The sequence below is a fragment of the Saccostrea echinata genome, unplaced genomic scaffold (assembly GCF_033153115.1).
Source record: "Saccostrea echinata isolate AGI-Se365-2 ecotype Australia unplaced genomic scaffold, CSIRO_AGI_Sech_v1 ptg000013l, whole genome shotgun sequence".
Classification (NCBI taxonomy): Eukaryota; Metazoa; Mollusca; class Bivalvia; order Ostreida; family Ostreidae; genus Saccostrea; species Saccostrea echinata.
In genome coordinates, this window is record NW_026889762.1 from 5404709 (window position 1) to 5427552 (window position 22844).

The window sequence follows — 22844 nt, forward strand, 5'->3', positions numbered from 1 at the left end:
TATTACTTAACAATCATGTAAAACTTTATTTCATGGCCGTAGGAACGGGGGGGGGGTGCTCCCAATAATTTTGCCGAAATATAGAATACTAAAGAAAACATAGCTACTATATGCTTGTGCCCCCTCAATAAAAACGCCTGATGACCTTTTTTTTTTAAGCTTGTCAAGGAATTTTTGGTTGTAAGTGCCCCCCAAAGAAAATGCATGGCTGTCCCCCCTCCCCCAAACTGAAATTGCTTCTTACGGGCCTGTATTTATTGATTTTTTTTTTAATGTTTCATTTATTTATAAACCTATTAAGTGTTTCATTTTGAAAAGAAATATTAGAAGATAATCATAATTTCAGAAAGAAGTTGAAATTAAATAATAAAAGAGACCCTAAGAAAAATTGCTTGTTGTCATTGTCAAGCTTGAACAAGTCCTGATTCATATGAAACAGATCCTGGTCAATTTAAGCATTTTTTTTTAACATATAACATGTATAATGAAAAAAAATACTGTTTATCTTATGCAGTTGCCATGGAGAAATTAACTTGCTTACACTCTCAATTTAGTTATAAAACCATATAACAAGCAATAATTTTTTTTATTTTAATAAAATTGTTATGCAGAGTCTACATATATTACTTGTATATCTACATATGTAGATTAGAAACTTTCGGTCGGGTTCAGTTTAATTTTGATCGGGTTAGTTAATACATTGTTGAGTCTTTTGATCAGCATGGACATGGTTTGATGGTATGATAATATTTTTACAATTTCAATTTCTAAACTTTCCAGGAAAGTTTAATTCCTGCATTTTGTACAGTGGCTATATATATGCTGTATATTTTCCCATGAATTTTTTTTTGAAATTATATTTTTAAAATTCTGACAAGATTTCTGAGGAAATTTTTAACTGCCTAGGGTGAGATTTATGACAGTCTGAGACATTTTAAACCAAGTCTCTGAATAAATTAGATTTTGTTGACTTGTTTGCATTTATGCATTTATTTTTATTATAGTGTGTTCGGTACCACATAACATGCGAGAATACCTTCTCCGGTATGTTGGAGAGAAGATTAGCAAGAAAAAATCGCGTGAGAAAATGAGAAGTTGACAGAAAAAGATTTTTTTCATTATCGAAAGGGACATGTACAACATCCATAATGGTAAGAAAAGATAATTATTTATAGTCATATTTATTTGTTTCTATAATGTTTCTTTCGATAACTTTTCACTCATATTGAAAAGCCAGCACTTGAGAACCTCTGTACTCAGTACCCTTGAGCAATGAGTAATTTTGTTCATGCCAGCACCTACTACAACATGGGACCTCAATTTCATTTGAACACTGGTCTCCACATCCTGCAGTGGGATTCGAACCTGTGATGTTAGGATCAACTCCTTTATCTGTGACTCTAAAGCAAACACTTAAACCACTGCGCCATGCAAGCAGCTAGTCATACATGTATTCCTTATGATGTGAGCTAGCATTATGAAAATTACATGTGCTGTAGATCATAGGTTGCTACATAGTTCTTTGTATGTTGCGCTAAAAAAATATGGTGTTCATCAATGATTCATTTTGGTGTGCATCCTGCGTAAATTATGCACAAATTTTGCTCAGGACGCATTATTTTAATAAATGTGCATCCCAATGGACGCAATAAATTTATAGAAGAACGTGTATTATTTGGTATAATCCGATTTTAAACTTGACCGATTGCATCATATCCATGTGCTAAGCGATATGCATGAACAATTTTAACAGGTATATATAAGGTTGCCAACAACAGGTCAGATTTCACAATTGCAGCCAATTAACCAGCAATTATCAGAAAATATTTGAAAGTTAGATAACATAGTTCGATTATCACTGATTATGTCTATACTGTGGAACATTTCTGAAGCGAATACTATACCTTTGTAAAAGCTATACATGTAACCTGTATCATTTTTTTTTCCTTACAAGCTAAGAAGTTTAAAATTTAATCATTTTTATTTCTGACTGTTTTTTCATTTCTTCTTAAAATTTCTTTGCTTCATTCTGCTTCTGTGCATTTTATGACTGATACATTACAATGTGTGAGATCGTATGTACGATCTAAAAATAGAACCAAAGTGCACAGTTGACAATATATTATATTTATGACACAAAATCATGTACTCTTACTTGGACAATTGATAGTAAAATTATAAAACTACTCATAGCAACAATAAAGCATTTGCTCTTTCATGAAATAACTTTTTATATTTCACCAGAATTTCCTCTGTAATATCTAATATATGACCCTTGGATTTGGATGCTCTGATTTTGTCATGGGACTCATTGTTGTCATTAAGGGGGGTCCTTTGGACCCATGATAACCATTTTCAAAATGAATCACTGGTTCATAGGTCTGGGACTAAAAGTTTATGAGGACATACTGTCTTAATATCACCCACTCATTATCATCTGATCAGCATGATCAGTACTATTAAGCAGGAAAACAAATATTTGAAGAGACATACTGTAAAAATAATTTTGTAAGATCTTGGAAAACATGTAATTTTGGAAGTAGATTGACATATAAGTATATAATTTTTTTTTTGTGGATAACAGTTGATTAGGGTAGGTGGTCACTGGTGTGATTTTGACCCATTATCTGATTATTTTTCATACTTAACTTAAGTTTTGTTCGAGTATATGTCAGTGTTTGTTATGCTACAACGTTTTCTGGGTAATTTTCTCTATGGAATACCTTTTTACAAGATTTCTTCTTTTTTTTGGAATTATTTATTGAATTTGCGAAATACATGTGTTCGACTTACAAGATATATGTGTTGGGTTATTTCTAGTTAGAACAATCTAACTTTGTCTCGGAACAAGCCCTCGATCACCACAGTTAGAATATGTCCCATATACTAGCAATGTAGCATATTGGAAAGGATCCGCTCAGAAATGATTTTGAAGAATACAAAAAAAATTGCACTGAAAATAACTATCAAATTAATCATAACAAACCTTTTTGAGATTTTATATGCCTTTTAACCTAAAAAATAATCCATAGAAATAAGAAAATTCAACTCATTTTCTCAACCTTTTTTCCTCACTTCAAAGGACAAGGTATGGTAACGGCAGAATCTGGCCCCTTATTTGATGTAAAAATCAGAACATAGTTAAAATAGTGATAGTTTGTAGTTAAGAACTAAAAATGATGCTTGTTTTAAAACCAGCACTAATTTTGATTCAAAGCTTACACGGAGACCAGAAGAGGGTGCAGAAGTAGGACAATTTCCTGAATTTTCTCAATTCTATTGGAATATCCTCAAATTTGATATACTTTTCACTTCGGGAAACATAGAGCACAAGCTTGCCTATCTGAGATTTTTATACATAAGATGCATCTGATACTAGTATTTATTATATAACCAACAGTGTATCACTCAATTTTACTGTAGATTTTGTACAATCACGTGACGGTGTGATCCGACTTTCCGGATCACCACACTGTGGTTTTCTGAATCCATATCAGCCCTCTCTGAAATTGATGACGTAGTACATAGAAACATGACGTTATTTTTCTTGCGCATCAAAAAGTCTCTTGACAGAATGCTTTGTTTAATGGAAAAATATTAAATAATTAATCTCAGAAGTTTTTAAAACTATATCTTGTTAGTTGTAAGGGGGTATATAATAAATTTATCATTATAACAGTAACTTGATCCGAAGAGCCGTATCACGTCTCGTTGACAGTCGCGGATCATCAGATCAAACTCGACGCTTCGCGTCTCGTTTGATCTGATGATCCGTGCCTGTCAACTCGACGTGATACGACTCTTCGGATCAAGTTACTGTTATAATAATATATATATGAAATATATAAATTTGGTAGATAGGCAAGCTTGTGCTCTATGTTTTCTGAAACAAAATGTGCTGTAAAATCGATGAACATTTGCATAAAATGAGAAAATTCGGAAATTGACATATTTTCTGATCTTCCTGTGACCTGTATGTATCACATAACTTAGAACCAATACTCATTTTCTGGCAGGGGTGACAACAGGTTTCTATTGATAAACTGTTGTATCATTCTAAAACAACACCCCAAACCTGGGGCCAAAAAGGGGTCTTAGCCTATCTTGTCCTTTACACGCCATGTTGAATTCGGAACTCTCTGGATTGTTCATAGAAAATGCAGTCAGTTCGAGTTATCGAACTTGCTTATTTTGATAAATTGCCAATACACGGAACGTAGGACAATATCATTTTAATGATTAGAACATTCTAATCTAGGTTATTGAGATCACAGCAACAATATATAAACAAAATTAAAATTGAAATTATAATTCGCATCATCTCTTTTAAAAAAGAAAATATAAATTCATATTATTTTGTAAAACCAAAAAATATTGGTTTAAATATACTGACAATAAAAAAAAGAGACAATAATTCTCAAATTATGAATAACTTTAAAACATTGAGTGCACCTACAAGCACAGATCCCATGATTTGTAATATAAGGCCAACATTTTTATGACGTCGAGCTCTTGGAGCTCGAACGTCATCTAGCGATCGGCCAAGTGAAATCGCCAAGGGATGTACGCGACCGAATGTGTCAGTGGATGCATCCGCAATAGAAAATAGCAATAGCTATAAACCAATTTCTTTTAAAACGCTCACAATGAATAATTATAGCTTGAAAATGAAATTGCATCAATTGTATCTACAATTAATTCTTTTACAAAACAACGATATTATGTTTTATTTTCACACAATAAAAACGTGATGGTTGTTGCGGATGAATTTCTACAGAAAGGTGCGTCGAATGACATGAATAACATTTTGGAACGATAACCGTGGAACACAAACAACCCAACAGGCGGTAAAATAATTTACAAAATTACATAAACACGAATACTATAAGACTGAAAAGATTGAATTTGTAAATCTTAGCTTTACTTTTACAATCTTCTGACCAAATTTATCCTAAAAACCGATGATGTTGACCAGTATTACTGTATTTCTCTATTTCCTCCATTTCCCAGTATACCGTATACCACGCCCGATCGTAACTCCATCGTAATTGTAACAGAACAGTCTTGGTTGTAGTTTAGATGCAATCACTAATACAACGCTTTGACATTGGCAATTAGAAAAAATATTATATAAATTTATGAAATCCTTCATAGTTCTTCAACTGACTGAAAAGAATTTAGCATGAAACATGTTCGACGGTGTCTGGTCAATTCGAACCCTGCTCCATTCGGACCATGACATAAGGCCCCAGACTGTAATTGTGATATTTTGTTTAAAACTATTTTTTTTATTATTTCTCCTGAGTCACTCACTTGACTTATTGCTATCTTCAAATTCAAAATGATCTTTTGAAATTGTTTTTCTTCTTCGACGTCATTGAAGCCTTTCAGGCTTTTGATTTTATTTTCTGTTTTACGGGAATTTTTTTCAAAAATTTGAGTCGGGGGGTCGAAATAAAAATAAAAATAAAAGCTCGAAATTTAAGCAGTCGGTCAGAAAAATAAAAATAAAATGAAAAAATGCAATAAAAATTTTTATTTTTAATTAAGGTTTGAATTTTTTTTGTATGACCTTAATTTGTTAGAAAAACAGTGTTATTTGAAAAACTTAGGTACACAAAACACAGAATTGGTACTGTTAATGGATCAATGAACTATTTTAAATTTAACTTTCTCTTAGATATTTGGGGCAGGGGTGCATTTCTAGTATAAAGCTTGCAGTTTGTAACATTAATGCAAATCAAACATACAAATCTATTGTCTTCTCTCAGTTGTCAAATATCATATTGTCACCACAGTAAACCTATACGACTTATGTCACACCCCTCATAAACTTTTCAGAATCTTTTATTTTTCGATATTCAGCAAATTACAAGGTCTGAGGATTTTGGACTAGTTCTGGCAAAGTTATGGGGAAAATACAGGGAGACATTCAATGGATCAGCTAAAATAAATTAATTCACAGAAGTGCACGAGACATGATAAAAAGAAAAGTTGTATAATATTTTTTTTCAACGCACTTCCAATTAATATATAAGTAGGTGGAAAAAACGTACCACAATATCTCTATTGAAAACATATTCAAACTTCCTCAATCTGTAGTATATATATCTTTTTATCCTTATATTTTTCTTTCTGAGCATGCTAACTTTCAACATAATTGTAGAAAATACACATCTTTCCCATAGTATACACATGTAAAATACACATGACAATATTCTGTTTACTGCAGAATTTAAAAATTTAATTGTTGAAGATGGTTCTAATCCACAACTTTTGAATGAAAAAAGAAACCAGGTCTTGAATTGAAATAATATTTGTAAGGGCGTATCATTTATAACAATACTTTTCCCTAGTGGTAAAAAAAAGTTGTTTTACTATAAAAAAAAATAATAATAATAAACAAGAGCTACACTACATCAGCTGATATGAATACGCTGATCAATCAATGTACATTAATTTGGTACATAGCACGCTAAATTCCATAAAGCGATAAAAAAGGAAATAATTTCTTGTATCAATCAAGCATATATACCGATATATTTTCGTAGGTAATTCTGAATTCCAATATTTGTCATAAAACGAGTGAAAGTTATGACTCGAGTTTCCTCAGTCACGCCACTTTCTACCAGTTCTACAGTGTTCTAGTGTTCTGTCGTTACTTGTAAAAGAAAACATTTCTATCTTAAAATTAAGTTTAAAAAAAATTTTCAAGACGTATTTCAATGTATTGAAGCAATTGTCAAAGATAATACGTACTCAAAACCTTTCAAAACAAGCGGTTGACAGAACATCGATTTCCACGTGGCCCTATGCATGACATTTGATCAAGATTACTGTTTCGTCTATTTCATTCAATCTTTCATTAAAATTTATACTTTTTCTAATATATAACATTGACACGTCACTTTTTAAACTGACTATTTAAAAACACGTGAAACCCTCCGATTCTGACATTTTGGCGCTATGCTGTGCAGTGACTATTCACGCTTCGAATACTGTGATTGGATGAATATATTTACCTCAGCCAATGACAAATCGCATTTTGAAAGGCTTGTAAAAAGGTTATTTATATTTCTTTTATTTTTTCAGTGACTATAAATAAACTATCGGCGGGAGAAATAAAAATAAAAGTTGAATTGGGGACTTTTATTTTTATTTCTTTTTAGCCCAAATTAGGGTCGGCGCTCCCGTAAAACAGAATATAAAAAAATGTTGGCCTAATGCACACGCAGACATGTAAATCAAACATACAGATTTTCACTGATTAGCTAATATACATGTAGAACTAGTTTCAACTAAATACTCGTACAAATACAAAAGAAAAAAATAATTATTTTCCAAGCAAATAAAATGAAGAAATTAAAAGTTTTTGATTTTATTTTGATTTAAAAATTATCAAAGAATATTTAAGTCGAACTTCATGAAAAAGAAAAGCTGAAATCAAAATATTTGTGTCAATTTAAATGTCATGCTTGATAAATTTTGGAAATACTGACAGATACACCCTTGCATAACACATATACATGACTAAAATTGTAAATTTTTAGAGACTTTGGATATGCATGGTGTCAAACTTTGTCTCATTTTAATATAAAATGAAAAAATTATAACTGATTAAAGATATTGTGATCTGTATTGTAGCATAAATATTGTGATACCTAATATAGTATATTAGATATAGAATAGTAGACGAAAGTGTATTATCCCAGCCCTTTATATTTGCAGTGCAGTATAAAACAGTTCAATTATATAATAATGAAGTCAAGAGAATATGGACATGATTATATGTAAATTAATAGATTTTGTTTTCATTTTTGCAGGTGTGTCTGATGGAATTTGTCATTTCATTAATAAAAAATGCTGATAAAGATGCAAACTTAGCAATTGTGCCTAAAAAGTGACAGCTTTGACAAAGAAATATATCCATATATAACAGTTACTGGTACTGTATGAATGCAGTGAAAGGATCCAGATGAACAAATGAAGAGATTAAGTACAATGTACATCAATTACTTGGATGAAGAGAATCTGCAACATGGGGTAAGGTATATTTGCTGCTTTATTAGTTATAAACTGTAAATAAATTGTTAGCAGAAAATAGACACAAAAGCTTTAATTAAAGCAAATCAGGGGTAAATACTAACTTTTAAAGCATGCAGATACTCAGTGATAGACTGATAGTTTGATAGTATCATAAAAACCAAAAGAACTTCAGTGACTTTGAATTCCTGATAGCCCTAGCTGTTAATGAACTAGTTGCCCATTACAGCCTTTGGCTGCTTATGGAGTCATGAAGTGATTGTTGGGGGAGGAGGAAATGAATTCCCAGTGGAGATGGGTATGAAGGTTAAAAATAGGGCCACAAAGAACCAGGTTATGGTGAGGCAGACTTGCCTCCTTACATTTTATTGTAATTATTTAATCCTTCACTCTTTATGAGTGAAATAATTCTCGAATGGACATAAAACAACACTCAATCAATCGGTCACACTTCACTCGCTGTTCACAGCACTTGTTGCTCTGTACTGGGCACTACTGGCTTACTTAAGCAGGTTAAGTTCAGTTTGGTGTTTACTAGTCATTCCAATGATAAATAAGTCTGAAGAACATTTTTTGTGAGTCGACTGCACAGCAGTGCAACACCTAGGGATCAATTTACCTGGCATCTGTCTGTCTGTCCATCTGTCACACCTTATATCTCAAGAATTGTAAGAGGTTTAATTGTTTTTGATATTTGGTTAATATTTTGCTTGGCACTCTGACTTTTTTTAAATACCATGGTTGCCAATCTTGTGACCCTTGAACTTACCTTTGACCTACTTATAAAAAAGTTTAAAGTGCCAATATTCAGCATATTTTTGATAATTTAAAAGAGGTAAGTCTATGCTATTAATAGCATGTGCACAATTTATCATAAATTATAATGAAAAATACCAGCATTATAGTTCACTTGACTTTGACCTTTGTTTTACTTTTCAAAAAATATTTTGAATGGTTAATTTAACTTAAATGTTTTGATTTTCTAGAAGTAGTGTTTTGATAATTAGCATTGATGAGCTCATGACACTCTACTTTGAAACTTTTTGATATCCAGTTATCACACAAACTAAAACTTAAATCCTATGAAAACAAATCGGGATCAGTATACCACAATGGGTGGTAATGTAGACTGACAATTGCAGTAAAGACAGCCTGAAATCTCTTTAGAAAAAAACTGTTGAAAAGATTATTGACCATTATATGGTGACATCTCTATTTTAGTGAAAAATTCTTAAACAGGATGTAAAACGACATACAATTAAACAATCAATCCAACTACTGAGTGAGCTTTCTAGCTTGTGAACTACCAATTATGTCCAATTGGAAGTAATATTTGAATGTTTTAAAATGTGATTGTACATTGTAGGAAATAATGTTCCTATAGAAAAGTCAAAGAATGTATACATGTGAGATTCTGAAGTAGCCGTACATGATGAGTAGGAATTTGAAGTGAATTATGGGAAAAGGTATGTAATCCATTAGTTTGCTTTAAAGTTAGTGATTTTAAATCTGAACACACTGTGTAAAAGGAATTTTTCTGCCATATTCCTTTATTCACGCTATATTGTAGGGTTCCTATATAAGCCACTCACTTAGTCACTGTTCAGTGTAATCTGTTGTCACCTGTCTGTATAGACAGACTGACGTATGCTACATAGCTCTGGGTAGCAACAAAAAATTACTGTGTACTTCTTTCACGGCAGGAGAGAAAGATGCCAATGAAACTTACAACAGTCGCACATGTCAGTGCAGTATACAAACTACACAAGTACACGTAACTGCAATAAAATAAATAAACAAAGACAATGCAAGATAACCAGCATGAGCATGTGTCACCATTCCACTCCGATACCTGTGACAATAAAGCAGTCAGGTGTAACAAATGCGAAGAGTATACCCTGGTGCTGATATAGTAGATGATATATAATCGAATATGGTGTATGCCTATTTATGAGATGTGGTCAGCTTTAATTGATTGTTTTTCTCTGACTATATGTACCATAGGTCATAGTCATTTATGGTATATACAGTGGCGCCATGTTTATCCGAACACTTCACCTTCCAGATGCTATTTTCCGGGAATAGATTTTTTTCCATGTCATTCTGTCTCATTAATCCAGAAATTCGTGTTCCACATCCGAACGGTCGATTTCTACTACAAAACGTAATAGTTCATTGAAAAATGACTCGTTTATCCGGATGGTAATTTTTCAAGAAATGACTTTTTCATACTTATCTTGAGGGGTTGAAATTTTCCTGGAAATCCCACTAGCCCAGGGGCTACTGATTAGGAAAAAATTACTAGCCCAAATAAGAAACAGTTCAAAATTAATCAATATTATTTTTAACAAACTTAAGCCAAAGAGGCGTCCGGATAAACAAGGCACCACTGTATATATCTATAATACATGCATATAAATGTACTTGCTATTAACAGTGAGTACAGTAAAATTTTCCCATTAAGTATATTAATTTTTTCTATGTGGTTTACTTTATGCCCAATTATCAGCAGTTTCCATAATTGCCATATTTAAGTATAAGAACTAGGTTGCTATAGCAGACAAAAGGTAAATATAAAAAATCTAAAGTGCAAGGTACTTTATCACTGATTGAATGTTAATTAGGGCCTGCATGAAATGTTAAAGCTATATAGGATTCACATTGTCCATCTTTATATGTCTTTCAGCCAGCAATTAACACTTCAGTTGTGACACAATAAACAAGTTTTAGTTTATGCAGTGTAATACTATACAGGGTATTAATGCATACAGTAAATGAGATCATTAGAATGGTGTATTTATATACTGTATATACTTGATATCAACAATTTTTCTCAGTGGTCTACTTTATGCCCAATTATAAGTGGTCTCCTCAATGGCCATATTTAAGTATAACATATGTATAAGTACAGGTTGCTATAGCAGACAAAGGTAAATATAAAAATCTAAGTGCAAGGTACTTTATCACTGATTGAATGTTAATTAGGGCCTGCATGAAATGATAAAGCTCTATAGGATTCACATATTGTCCATCTTTATGTCTTTCAGTCCAGCAACACTTCAGTTGTGACACAATAAATAAGTTCTAATTTGATATGCAGTATAATATAATACAGGGTATTGATGCATATAGTGAATAAGATCATTAGAATGGTATATTTATATACTGTATATACTTGATATCAAGGGTTAATTCAATTTACTCAATTTTTCTCACTGGTCTACTTTATGCCTAATTATAAGTGGTCTCCTCAATGGCCATATTTAAGTACATGTATAAGTACAGGTTACCATTGAAGACAAAAGGCATATACAAAACTCTAAAGACCATGATACTTTGATACTGACTGAATGCTGATCTGGACCCTTGAAAAGCACTTAGTCTTTGTCTTATTTATATGACAATGTGTGGTTTGATATAAGTTACCTGAATTACCTAGGTAACCATGGTAACATATTTCTATCTGTTTTTGGATGTTTTTGCATAAGCAAGGGCTTGGGTCATGCATAAACTTTTCACATTTTTCAACTTCTTCTCAAGAACTACTGGACAAGTTTAAACCAAACTTGTCACAAAGTATCTTTGGAATAAGGATGGCAATGATTAACTGGTTTATTAACTATTAAGAAAGATCATAACCAGTTAAAATTTTCATAACCAGTTTTGTAACCAGTTACAATTTACATACTAACCACTTAGTAGAAACAGTAGCTGCAACGTTATTGTTGACAACTTACACGAACGATCACGTTAGATGAACGATTCCGCACGATTCACACACGATAAAATCTGTTACACGAACGATCCTTCACACACACGATTCTACACGTTACACAATCTTACACAATTGCTAACGGAAACGCACGATTCTTAACGCAAAATAGTTCAAATTCTTTAGGAATGGATATTTTCAAAAAGAAATAAGGCTTAATACTTATCTTAGATTTCAAATAATGATTGATTTTATTTCATCGACTTTGAAAAATGAAAAAAAAAAAATAGAAATGGATATTTCTGGAACTAAATACATGTAAGATTTATGAATTATTTTAGATTACAAAAAATTATTTATGTAATTCTCTGACCTTAGAAAACTGCTTGTTTTTTTCTCGTTCTATCAGAAGATGTACATGTAGGTGGACCGTGAGTTTTGATTGAATTGGATTTCATAATATGCAGAAAGGGATAAGTTTGAAAAAAATGGCATGAAAATGAATTAAATTATAAGTTATATCCACATTTCAATTTGTGAATCTCTAAAATCAACAAATATTTTACAAATCATTTATTTGCAGAAATTAAAAAAAATAATCAAAAGTAACCTCCAGAGATAACACTGATAAACGAAACCCCGAGAATCATGTTGTGTAAATGTACATTCACCGACTAAATACTTATGTAAGCATTGAGAATTATTTATTTGTAAAAATGTTTATTTTTGATCTATTGATTTTAAAAATATCTTGACCATAATTAGCAATAAATATAATTAACATCAGAGAAAAAAATCAAACATCTAAGTACGGTTTATCAGAAAAAAAATCATGCTATTTGACGAGAACACAATATTGTACGACTTACTATATTGTTTATTTCCAAGCGATAATTAGTTCATTCTGTTTTCAGTTATGTAAATCGCGCTTCATTTCTTTTTAATTTAGATTGAAAAAAAAAACAGACAAGTGAAATGCTTGTATAACAAAAACATTCCAATAAAAACTTACAAAACAAAATTTACACGTTTCTTAACGCACGATCACGCATGATTAAAACCGCAAACGATTGAGTCTGATACACGCACGATCTCGCACGTTACACGAACGATCACGCATGTTACACAAACGATTCTACATGATTCTTTTGTCAACAATAACGTTGCAGCCACTGTAGTAGGGATGGCAATCGAATACAGAATTGCAAATCGGTTAACCGCAAAATGTTCCGACCAATTAACCGGTTAATTGTATCAAACTACACAATGTCATTTTCTTGACTTTTTTCAAGTACCTCTATTCCTATGCACAAGAAGTCTTTAAAAAAGTTGTTAGAGGTCAAAATCATTCTATTTGTCTTTCTTGATCATAAAACTACGCGCATATTTTTTTTCAATAGACAAGAAAAAATTCAGAAAACCATGAACCATGCCTGAGATATCTTGGATGAGAAACACTCGTTTGGTGTTCAAACTCTTGATCCGCAATGCGGAGATTAGAGTTGGTGATAGCTTGGTCAGCGTGCCCCGCCATCTTCTGATGCTGGTAAGAGACGCTGGAATTTGATAAGGTGTCCTGTTCAACTTCCTTTACTTGTTCGATTATAATAAATTGTTCCTTAACAGAGTTATCCATAACTTCCACAAGAAAAAACGGTTAAAATAAACGAATCTGTGAAACAAAACGCAAACACACTGAATTACGTAAGTTGATGGTCTATACTACGCGAGCACTGAATTAACTATGATGGGTAGTGGCGGGAAAACTTTTATTGTTTCTGTAAATTAGTGGTCAGTATCTGCGCATGCGCTGGACACTGCATATTTAGCTATGAATGTACGTAAGAGGACGAAGGATAATTTTCATGAGCGGATGTCACACAAGTTCATTCTTCATTATCACCATAATCAAAACTAAGTCTAAATTGTATCACTTAAGGGGAAGAAGGACCTTGAGCTCAAAAAAATCCTTGTCATTCAATTTTTTTCCTATTTTGTATATTTCTAATTTAGTATGTCCCACATATCTTAAAGCAGTTATATCAGTAGGTTTCTGACCTTATTTTAGAGATATTGATTGACAAATACTATGCCCTGCAGTATCTAAGTGGAGTTTTAATTCTTCATGTTTCCGGGCCCAATACTCTGTCCATGATGGGATTTTTTAAGCATATATAAAAAAAATATGCAAGTGGACATGTATCTCTTAAAATATTTCAGAGTATGAATAGGTTTAAAATTCGAAAAAGCAATTTTATCCTGTCACACTGCATCTGGATAGGGAAAATTACGTACTTTTTGAGACAACTTAAGCAACAAAAAAAAAACATAATTTACAAAAAATTCTATCATTCAATATTTTTAAATTTATGTTGAAATGCAAGTCCTTCAAATTATTGGTTAACTTTAAAAATTTTGAATGGTGAAGCTGACCTCAATCATTACAGAGGACATAAGCATGACAAAACGTGTCATATTTACATTTCTTGAGTACGGGAAAAACCAACTATGACGTCACACGTAAGCTAAATAAGCGAAATAAGATATGCCTACATAAGATTTCTGTCATCAGCCATGCAATCATAATTTTTATGTTCCCCGTTTCTCAAAATATTTCATCACATACTGATTATGACCTGATTTTACATAATAATAACGCCCCTGTATTCACCGAGTATGATCTTGCTGTACTAATAGATCGTGTATGACGTCACCGACTTATGGACGCGCAGTTTAGGGAAACAGAGAAGTGGATCAATCTTTTTCATAATTTGTTAATGTTTACATGAATGTTAAAACTTTTTACTTTTTTATATAAGATGGCAATTTAAGTTAAAAAAAAATGTCAAAAAATTATACAAGAACTGATGCTTTACACGTTTTGGTCTTATATAGACGGATATTATGACGTAAATAAAAAGAGTCATGTAACCATGTGTCCTTCATCCCCTTAATTTACAATGTTTGTATTATAATCTAATGTGATAGATAACTGCAAAAGATACACACACACCAATTCATGGTGCTCAACGGTGATTATTATCATTAAAGAATTAGAGGACAGTCGGGGTAACGACATGATGTTTTAACAGTAATTAACATATCTCAGACTGACCAATTACCCCACAATTTTAATCTGGAGAGCCATAATGACCTCCCAATCAGCCTAAATAAATAAATGAAAACGCTAAATTAAATGTTTAGGTAGGAATTTCTATTTTGAAAATGAATTTTAGTACATTGCCTTCAGTTTTACATATATTATAATTTTTTTACGACTAATCGATTGCAGATTTTCTAACCGATTGCCATCGTTCCAACCGAGTAATCAGTTAACCGGTTAGAAATTGCCATCCCTAGGAAATAGTTTTTGTCAATGAGTATTTGTATTTACTTTTTCAATAATATTTTCATTTTTTGAAATAAAACTTGTAACATGTTTCAAACTGAAATGTGACAATCAAGCAGTTACCATATCTTGCCGAATATAATATGCATTGGTTTAAATATGCACCCCCTTTTTCAGCCTGATAACTTGGGGAAAATTGCAGCTCGGTTGTAAAGATTATTTGCTACAAAATCTTATTTCGTACAGGGCACAAGTTATTTAAACATTAAGATTTTAACAGACTTGAAATTTCTTTGACAATAACTTAAAGATAAGTCACTTAACATATGTGTTGTAATCAACACACACCCAAAGCTTAAAAAAATGAAGAACGAAGGTTATAAATCGACCTCTCAAATATGAAACAGGGCTCTCAATTGTCTATAATTGGGGCCGTTCAAGGGCCCCACTCCCAATTCAAAAAAAGGTGCCTTTTTTCCCAATAAATGTGTTAATTTTCCCAATAGTAATTTCTCCCAAAAATTAAAGAAAATATAGCTGGATATATACCGGTAATAACTTAACTTGCTATTCATATTCCTCTGTTTTATAAAACAAATTTAGTTGATAACGAAGACCGGAAACCCAATATATATGATTTTAAAGTACGTATAATGGTTATTCCAAAATTTCCTACAAGGTCTTTATTTTCCCAATCTTCCCAAAAAGCAGTGTGAAAATGAAAACAATTATATGTACAGCAAATAAGAAGTGCCCTATCTTGTCAAAAATGTGATTGGAATAGATAGACCATTTCTTTATCCAGGTGAATATCATTACCGCTACATTTTCAAAATGGTAATTATTTACTGCTACATACTCATTACCGCTGCAAAAAATGTACACATTACCACTACATTTAAAAGTTTACATTACGAATACATTGCCTCTTTCATTAGCCAATGGATTATGCATGTACAGATTGATACAAAGTACATGTACAACATATCCAAGCATAAGACCTTTTTCCACTGCTCACCATGGGAGACGAAAGTAGGGCTTAACAGGGTGGCTTTTTCCCACTTTTTTATTAGTCCCCTACCGGTGAAACCAGGGAATTATAGGTTTCCTCTGAGTCTGTCCATCTGTCTGTCTGTCCCTCTTTCAGTCTGTCCCATTTGTTTTCCGCACTTTTTTCTAAACACTTGCAGTTATTGAGCTGAGTTTTGGTATGTAAGTGTATCTTGATGAGTTACAGTTCAAGTTTGCATTTTGTTATGCTTCTTAATCAATGATTTTTAATGGAATTGTGGCAATTCAATTTTTAGTGGGAACCAGATTACACTTGCCGGTAGGGGACTAGTATTGCTAATGCAATACTCTCAAAATGCTTGTTTAATCTTAATTATAGTAGGTATTTAAGTATGCAAGTACAATACTGTACATATAAATGCTTGTTCAAAATAAAGTTTCTCTCGTAATTTCAGCCCAATGCAACAGAAACTAAAAATTCAAGAACCTATTGGTAATTAATCTGATGTTTTTTAAATAGATTGATCGAAAGTACATGCAATATAATTCATAAAGGTGCAGTGTTTAATTGATTTGTTACAAAAAAGAGCAATGACCATATCACCAATGCTAATGTAGTGGTAAATATTTTTAATATTTAATAAGTTCCACATTTTTTTTTCACAGTGAAATGGTAAAAAAGAAACTGCTAGCGCTACTGTGCAGACTACCATCAATCAACATGATCAACAAAATCAAGTAATCCTTCTGAGTAAGTGACCTGTAGTATTATCTGTTTTCACCTAGGCCAATATGAGAAGGATGAAAGTTATTATACTCAATACACAAGTTTGGAGATTGTAGCTCTTCAACAAGAGAAACACAAAAAGAAGCCATATCCGCATGAAAGTGGCAGAGATTGTTGATAAAGTATACACAATCATGATTAAATAAATGTCAAAATGATGGCTTAATTAGGGCCTTTTAAAATGTAATTAATATTAAAGAAAGATTATACATGCATATTATGTCAAGCAATGATGATTTTGGTGATCATATTGAGCTATACTTTAGTAATACAGGTTTTTGGATGCTTGAGTCTCTGATTGACAATATATATGTAGTTTTTGGAGACCAGGTCTTCCAATAATCTGTCAGAATTCCCATGGGTACCAATTGCAACTTGTTGTTAGGCTAGCAGACCTCTTTTTATATTCATATGAAGCAGAATTTATTCAAAATCTTACACATGAGAAGAAGAAAACACTTGTTGTGGTCTTGAACTCGACAGTGAGATATATCGATGATATATTATCAATTAACAACAGTTATTTCCATTCATATGTCAACTATATATATTATACCCCAGTGAGCTTGAAATAAAAGGTACCACAGAGTCTGATACATCTGTTTCATGTTTGGATATTATTTATTTCCATCCCTAATTAAAATTTTATAAATTAATTATGTACATGTAATATTAAATGCATGTTTCTTGGAAAGTAATGTTTTAAGTGTTTCCTTACTGCTCTTAAGGATTTTCATGGTATATCAGATTCTTGTTTATTATCCTTTTCTAAGTGTTACTTTTCTCTAAGCAGTAAACAGGCAGTTGTATCACTAATGATAGGTGGAGACACATATGAAGTTACCTACAGTTACAGCCAAGGTTTAATGAAGAATCATCTGGAGTCTGGCAGTGAGAGTGACAGTCGGCAGTGGATACTCACTCCTCTAAGGCACCTGATCCCACCTCGGATGTTTTTGAGGTAGAGGTTGCACTGCTCAAATCATAATTTGAATGGACTTTTGAGCTTAAATACTATTCATTGTCTCCATATTTCGTTTTATAAAATCTAGTTTTAATTAGGATGATTGAAAACAAATGAATCATCAATCCCTTTGAGAGAAGACACTTCCTAGATTGTACATATTTATTCTAAAAAAAAATAGTGGAATCTTTAAAATTATTACGAGGGGAAAGAGTCAGTGTTTCATTTAGAATCCTGACGTGCAGTGATCAGATGCCTATATATTAGAGATCCATTTTTCTTTCTTCGTATTATTATAAGATTTTTCCAGTGTGTTTTTTTTTCCCAGATATTTTTGGTATTTATTATTTAAATTTTGAGCTGATTAGTGCATCCAAATAAAGTTATAGACCAGTATATTGAACATGTCCTATTAGCAGGTTTATGAAATATATGGAGATAACAAACAGTATTAAAGCTCAAAAGTTCGTTCAAACAATACAATTCAGGAGCAGAACAATACGGACCTCTAAAACATCAGAGGTGGGATCAGGTGCCATGGAGGAGTGACCATCCCCTGCTGACCAGTCACACGCGTGGTGTGCTTCCTGTCATGATCCGGGAAAAATTAGAAAAATCTGTATGCAATTCAGTGTGTAAATAATGGCCTGGAAATTAGATTTAAAACGTCAATCAGCACTTGACTTAATGATAGATTGTATTTTCTGACAAGCATCAAGGTCATTGTATCGACCATATAACTATTGTAATGATGACTTTAAACAAGACTGATGATATTCTTGTTTCATCAACTTGTTTGTCAATAACTTACTTTGTTTTAGAAATTGTTCATAGGTAGAGCATGCTCTTGCGTATCGAATCAACAGAGAGATATGAACCCTGTATGCAGGTGATGAGGGTATATTGCTGCATAAGTAAGGGAAGTTAATGATTGAAAAGTTAGTCATAAAGGTTTGTTGTTAGGTATTAACCTCTTTTTATAGAAAATTATCAAAATATGAAACAGATGTGTCAGACTCCAGGGATAGACTTTAACTTTCATATTCACTTGTCCTTTGGGACAACAAATTTTGACTTGTCCAAATGCAAAACTTGGTTGCCCAAACCTTAGAAAGAAGAAACTACAGGTTATTTAATTTATGTGCAATAAAGTACTTTCTATTGGCAAGTTAACTGCCAAGAAAAAATGTTGATGTGTCAGTTATCCTACAATTGTAAATTCTGTACATGTATACCACTGTCCTTTCATTCATCCTGAAAACTTGCACTGCCATGCAGCAGTATATATTTTCTTTAAAATAAAATTCATATTTTAAATATATATATATTATTTTGATTTTTTTCTCTGGAAAACTGAGGCCACACTAAAGGAAAACAGTTGTTATGTTTTGAAACATACATATCCTGATCAGAGTACATTGTTTGCCGAGAATAACTGGTGTTCTCTGAGTGAAAAAACAAACTATTCTTGTTTAAGAAACTATTTTTGATATGTTCTTGGCAGAAAGTGTTATTGTTTTGTTTAAAACTAATGCAAGATATGAAAAAAAAAAAAAAAAGTTTTTATCTGAAATATTCACTTGCCCAATCGGACAAGTACATTGGCATTTTCACTTGCCTTAACTGGGAATTAACTTGCCCCGGGCAATCGGACAACGGTTAATGTCGATCCCTGGACTCTGTGGTATCTTTAAATTATCAAGCTCATTGGGATAATTGTGTTGAAATATGAATGGAAATAATTAATACCATAAAGTCATGTGTATGGGACGCACTTTTTTTTTCAGAAAAATTGTTCAAAAGTGTGGGTGCATGCATTACATAGGAACTAAATTCAACCCCTTTTTTCTGGACATTTTTTCTTAACTCTTATGAGTGATTTTCACTGTTACCACAAGTTTATTACATATTATTCCCCAATTCTTGAATGATAGTCACGTATGACAGATCGCTGATAAATAAATCAACAAACAGAAATATAAAAAGATATTTCCATTAAAATATTATTCAAAATTAAATATATATATATGTATATTTAAAATAAATTATTGCAGCCCGGAGGACCGGGCTGCTCTATACATATAAGTTTAAGTGTTGGTATATGGGGATTGAGGTGGGAGAAGTTATTCAGAATTAAAGGTTTTCTAAACATTAAAAACATTTTTTATCAGAATGTTCTTTCCCTTTATAAATTACGAGATACACAATATATTTACTTCCATAAAGTGAATCTATAAAATATATATGTTTTTCATATTTAATACATAAAGTTGCTTATCATTTACTATCGAAAAAACGACAGGTCCCTTTTTTTAGAACATCGAATTTTACTTATCGCATAAAAACGTAAAAACGTACTTTACACAGTTCGTGTTTTATATTCTTAAAGTGAAAGACATTTTTGAAAATAGGTGATGCATGTGTCTGGTTTCAATTTATATTTTATGCAGCCAACATTTACTTGAGGAATTGATAAAGTTTAAAAGGGTATCGTTTTTTGTTCGAATTTCATCCGACTATAAGTTTTCAAAATATTCTCGACTATCGTCTCCATCATTTAGATGCATGCCTTTGTCACACATATCGAAGCGGTTTGATGATCAAGACTCATTTCCATTGTTTACTTTATTAATTTCCCGGGCGACAATTGATGGTTACATCAATGTTTTCTTGTCTTTTTCTAACTTGGATATCATCACTGCCAAATTTAACTCCTCTCGACCCTAATGTAGGTCATATTTATTTATATAACAATTTCCGGCCATTTGGTTTTGAAACAAGTGCCATTTTAAACAATACACTTGTAATCAGTAAAGTTTATTTAATGATAAATATTTTACACACCTTTTTAGTTACCTGGTATCACTTGTATACATAAGTGTGACATTAATTACGCTTGGGATGATTTGTTTACGTAAACACAGACACCTGCTTGGAATGAATTTTCAGCACAATATTGTAAAATGCTTAGGGTTATAGGGAAAAAAAATACAGGACTTAATTTTTAATTTATACCAATCAAATAACAATTAAAATACAGACTATACTTAAATACTTATAAATAAAGCTTATATGTAAACTGAATTTTCCAAGAAAATTAGAAGTTGTATCCTACTTTCGTTTTTGAAATAATATGAATATTTTAACTTTTTAAACTTTTTCTTTGGAATAGTTGTGCTGTGAAAATAAGAGATACATCCGCATTTTTGGGGTAGCGTTTTATCCATAGGAACTGCATTTCTCTCAGGATTTTCCCCCCAAATTTGGGGGTGTGTCTATTACAAGACTACGGCCTTTACACCTGACAATATGGTACTTCGTCAATATATCTAAATGTTAAAGGCGACAGCATGTATTTTCTTCTTCTCATGTATAAGATTTTAAATAAATTCTGCTTTGTATGAATACAAAAATAGGTTTGATAATAACGGAGCACAATTGGTACCTATGGAAATTCCAAGAGATTTTTGGAAGACCTTGTCTCTAAAAACCACATGGATATTGTCAATCAGAAACTCAAGAATCTTTTTAATATCAACTTCAGAGTACTTGTGTGTACAATCAGTGTTTTTTACAAATAATTTTGCAAATGACAAGATAAGTTAGTTTTTGAGTTCCACTTTTAATGAAAAAGCAGCTGTCAATAAACAAATCTCTCGTTCATACAAAAAAACAAAAAAGCATACCAAGGGTGATAATCTCAAAACTTAAGCATTGATCTGTTCGAAATAAATTTTTTTTTATTGACATACGTTTAAGGATAAACAACAATACTTGATATCACGATTACTTAAATTAGCGGAACTCTTTCACGGAGGTAGGAAACGTCTGTTGGATGGGGGCAGTGTACTATTGAATGCAATGCATGATCGATCATTGTGGAATTTATAAGGACTGATAAGAAAGAAATCCTAGAGAAATATCTTGCTAAACATGCACTGAACCAGCCTAATAAATTTTTGAGAGGAGCTAATCCTGTATGTTGCATTTTTTATGATACTTTTTACTAAGCGGACTTTTCTTATTAAATTCTAAATGAAAATCGTTACTTTTGAAAGTTGATAAAATACTCTAAATTTTCCTTACTTGACAAATCTACTATTTGGAGTTCAACTCTTGGCAATACATTGTAGTTTCAGCATAATGATTGTTTGAATCATTCCATTGTCACCACTGTAATGTTATGCCCCAGAAATCTTGTGAGATTTAGAGCTTCCTTGACTCCCATGCTAATTAAAGAGCGGTTGTAAGTTAGATAATTGTGAGATACTCGCAATACTACGTATTGCAAAATACTGGTACTTTTAATTCAATTCACATGTGCTCACCTTTAAAATGCATTCACAATTCTTTATAAAGTTGGTGACATTATGTATGAAAATATAAAGTCTAGTCACATATTTAAAATATGCTTTTGGTACATGTATGCATTTTTTTTTCTTGAACAGTAAAGGAAGGGATGAGAGAGTTCATTGAGTGCCATAAACTTTCATTTGTATGTTATTTTTTAGAGATGGAGTAGTACACAAGCACAATTTTTTAAAGAAAGAAAAGTCAATGGAATGAAGAAAAGGTGAAGTGAATTGTCACTCATTATATTTTAAATTTAATGTGGACATGGTCATTATTTTAGTTATGTCATAACCTTCTTATCAATTTTAAGCAGTGCAGACAGATGCATTTCTTATTGCTTTGAATAGAATAAATTATCAAAAAAGTTTGTATATGTTTTTTGATATAGAATTTATATTAAAAAAAAAATTATCAATTACTGCAGTTTTGAATTCAGTACACTAGAAATTTTTCTGCCCTGCCATGAATATGGCTGGGGCATATAGAGTTTGTCATGTCCGTCTTCCGTCCTTTCAACCTTCTGTCTGTCCTTCCATTCCGCTTTGCTTTTAGCTCAGTTCAAAACTAAGTTTCAAAGAAACTATTCAAGATATTTTTATCAATCTTCATATGCTGATACAATTTG

The 22844-nt window shown here is 32.0% G+C and overlaps 1 long non-coding RNA gene across 1 annotated transcript; it reads left to right on the forward strand.

Moving 5' to 3' along the window:
- The first annotated feature begins 631 nt into the window (after positions 1-631).
- LOC133186451 (uncharacterized) lies at positions 632-22632 on the forward strand. Its single transcript, XR_009721052.1, has 6 exons — positions 632-738; positions 1005-1151; positions 7824-8043; positions 9410-9509; positions 16782-16866; positions 22378-22632. It is a non-coding gene; the product is annotated as an uncharacterized LOC133186451 (long non-coding RNA).
- The last annotated feature ends 212 nt before the right edge of the window (positions 22633-22844 follow it).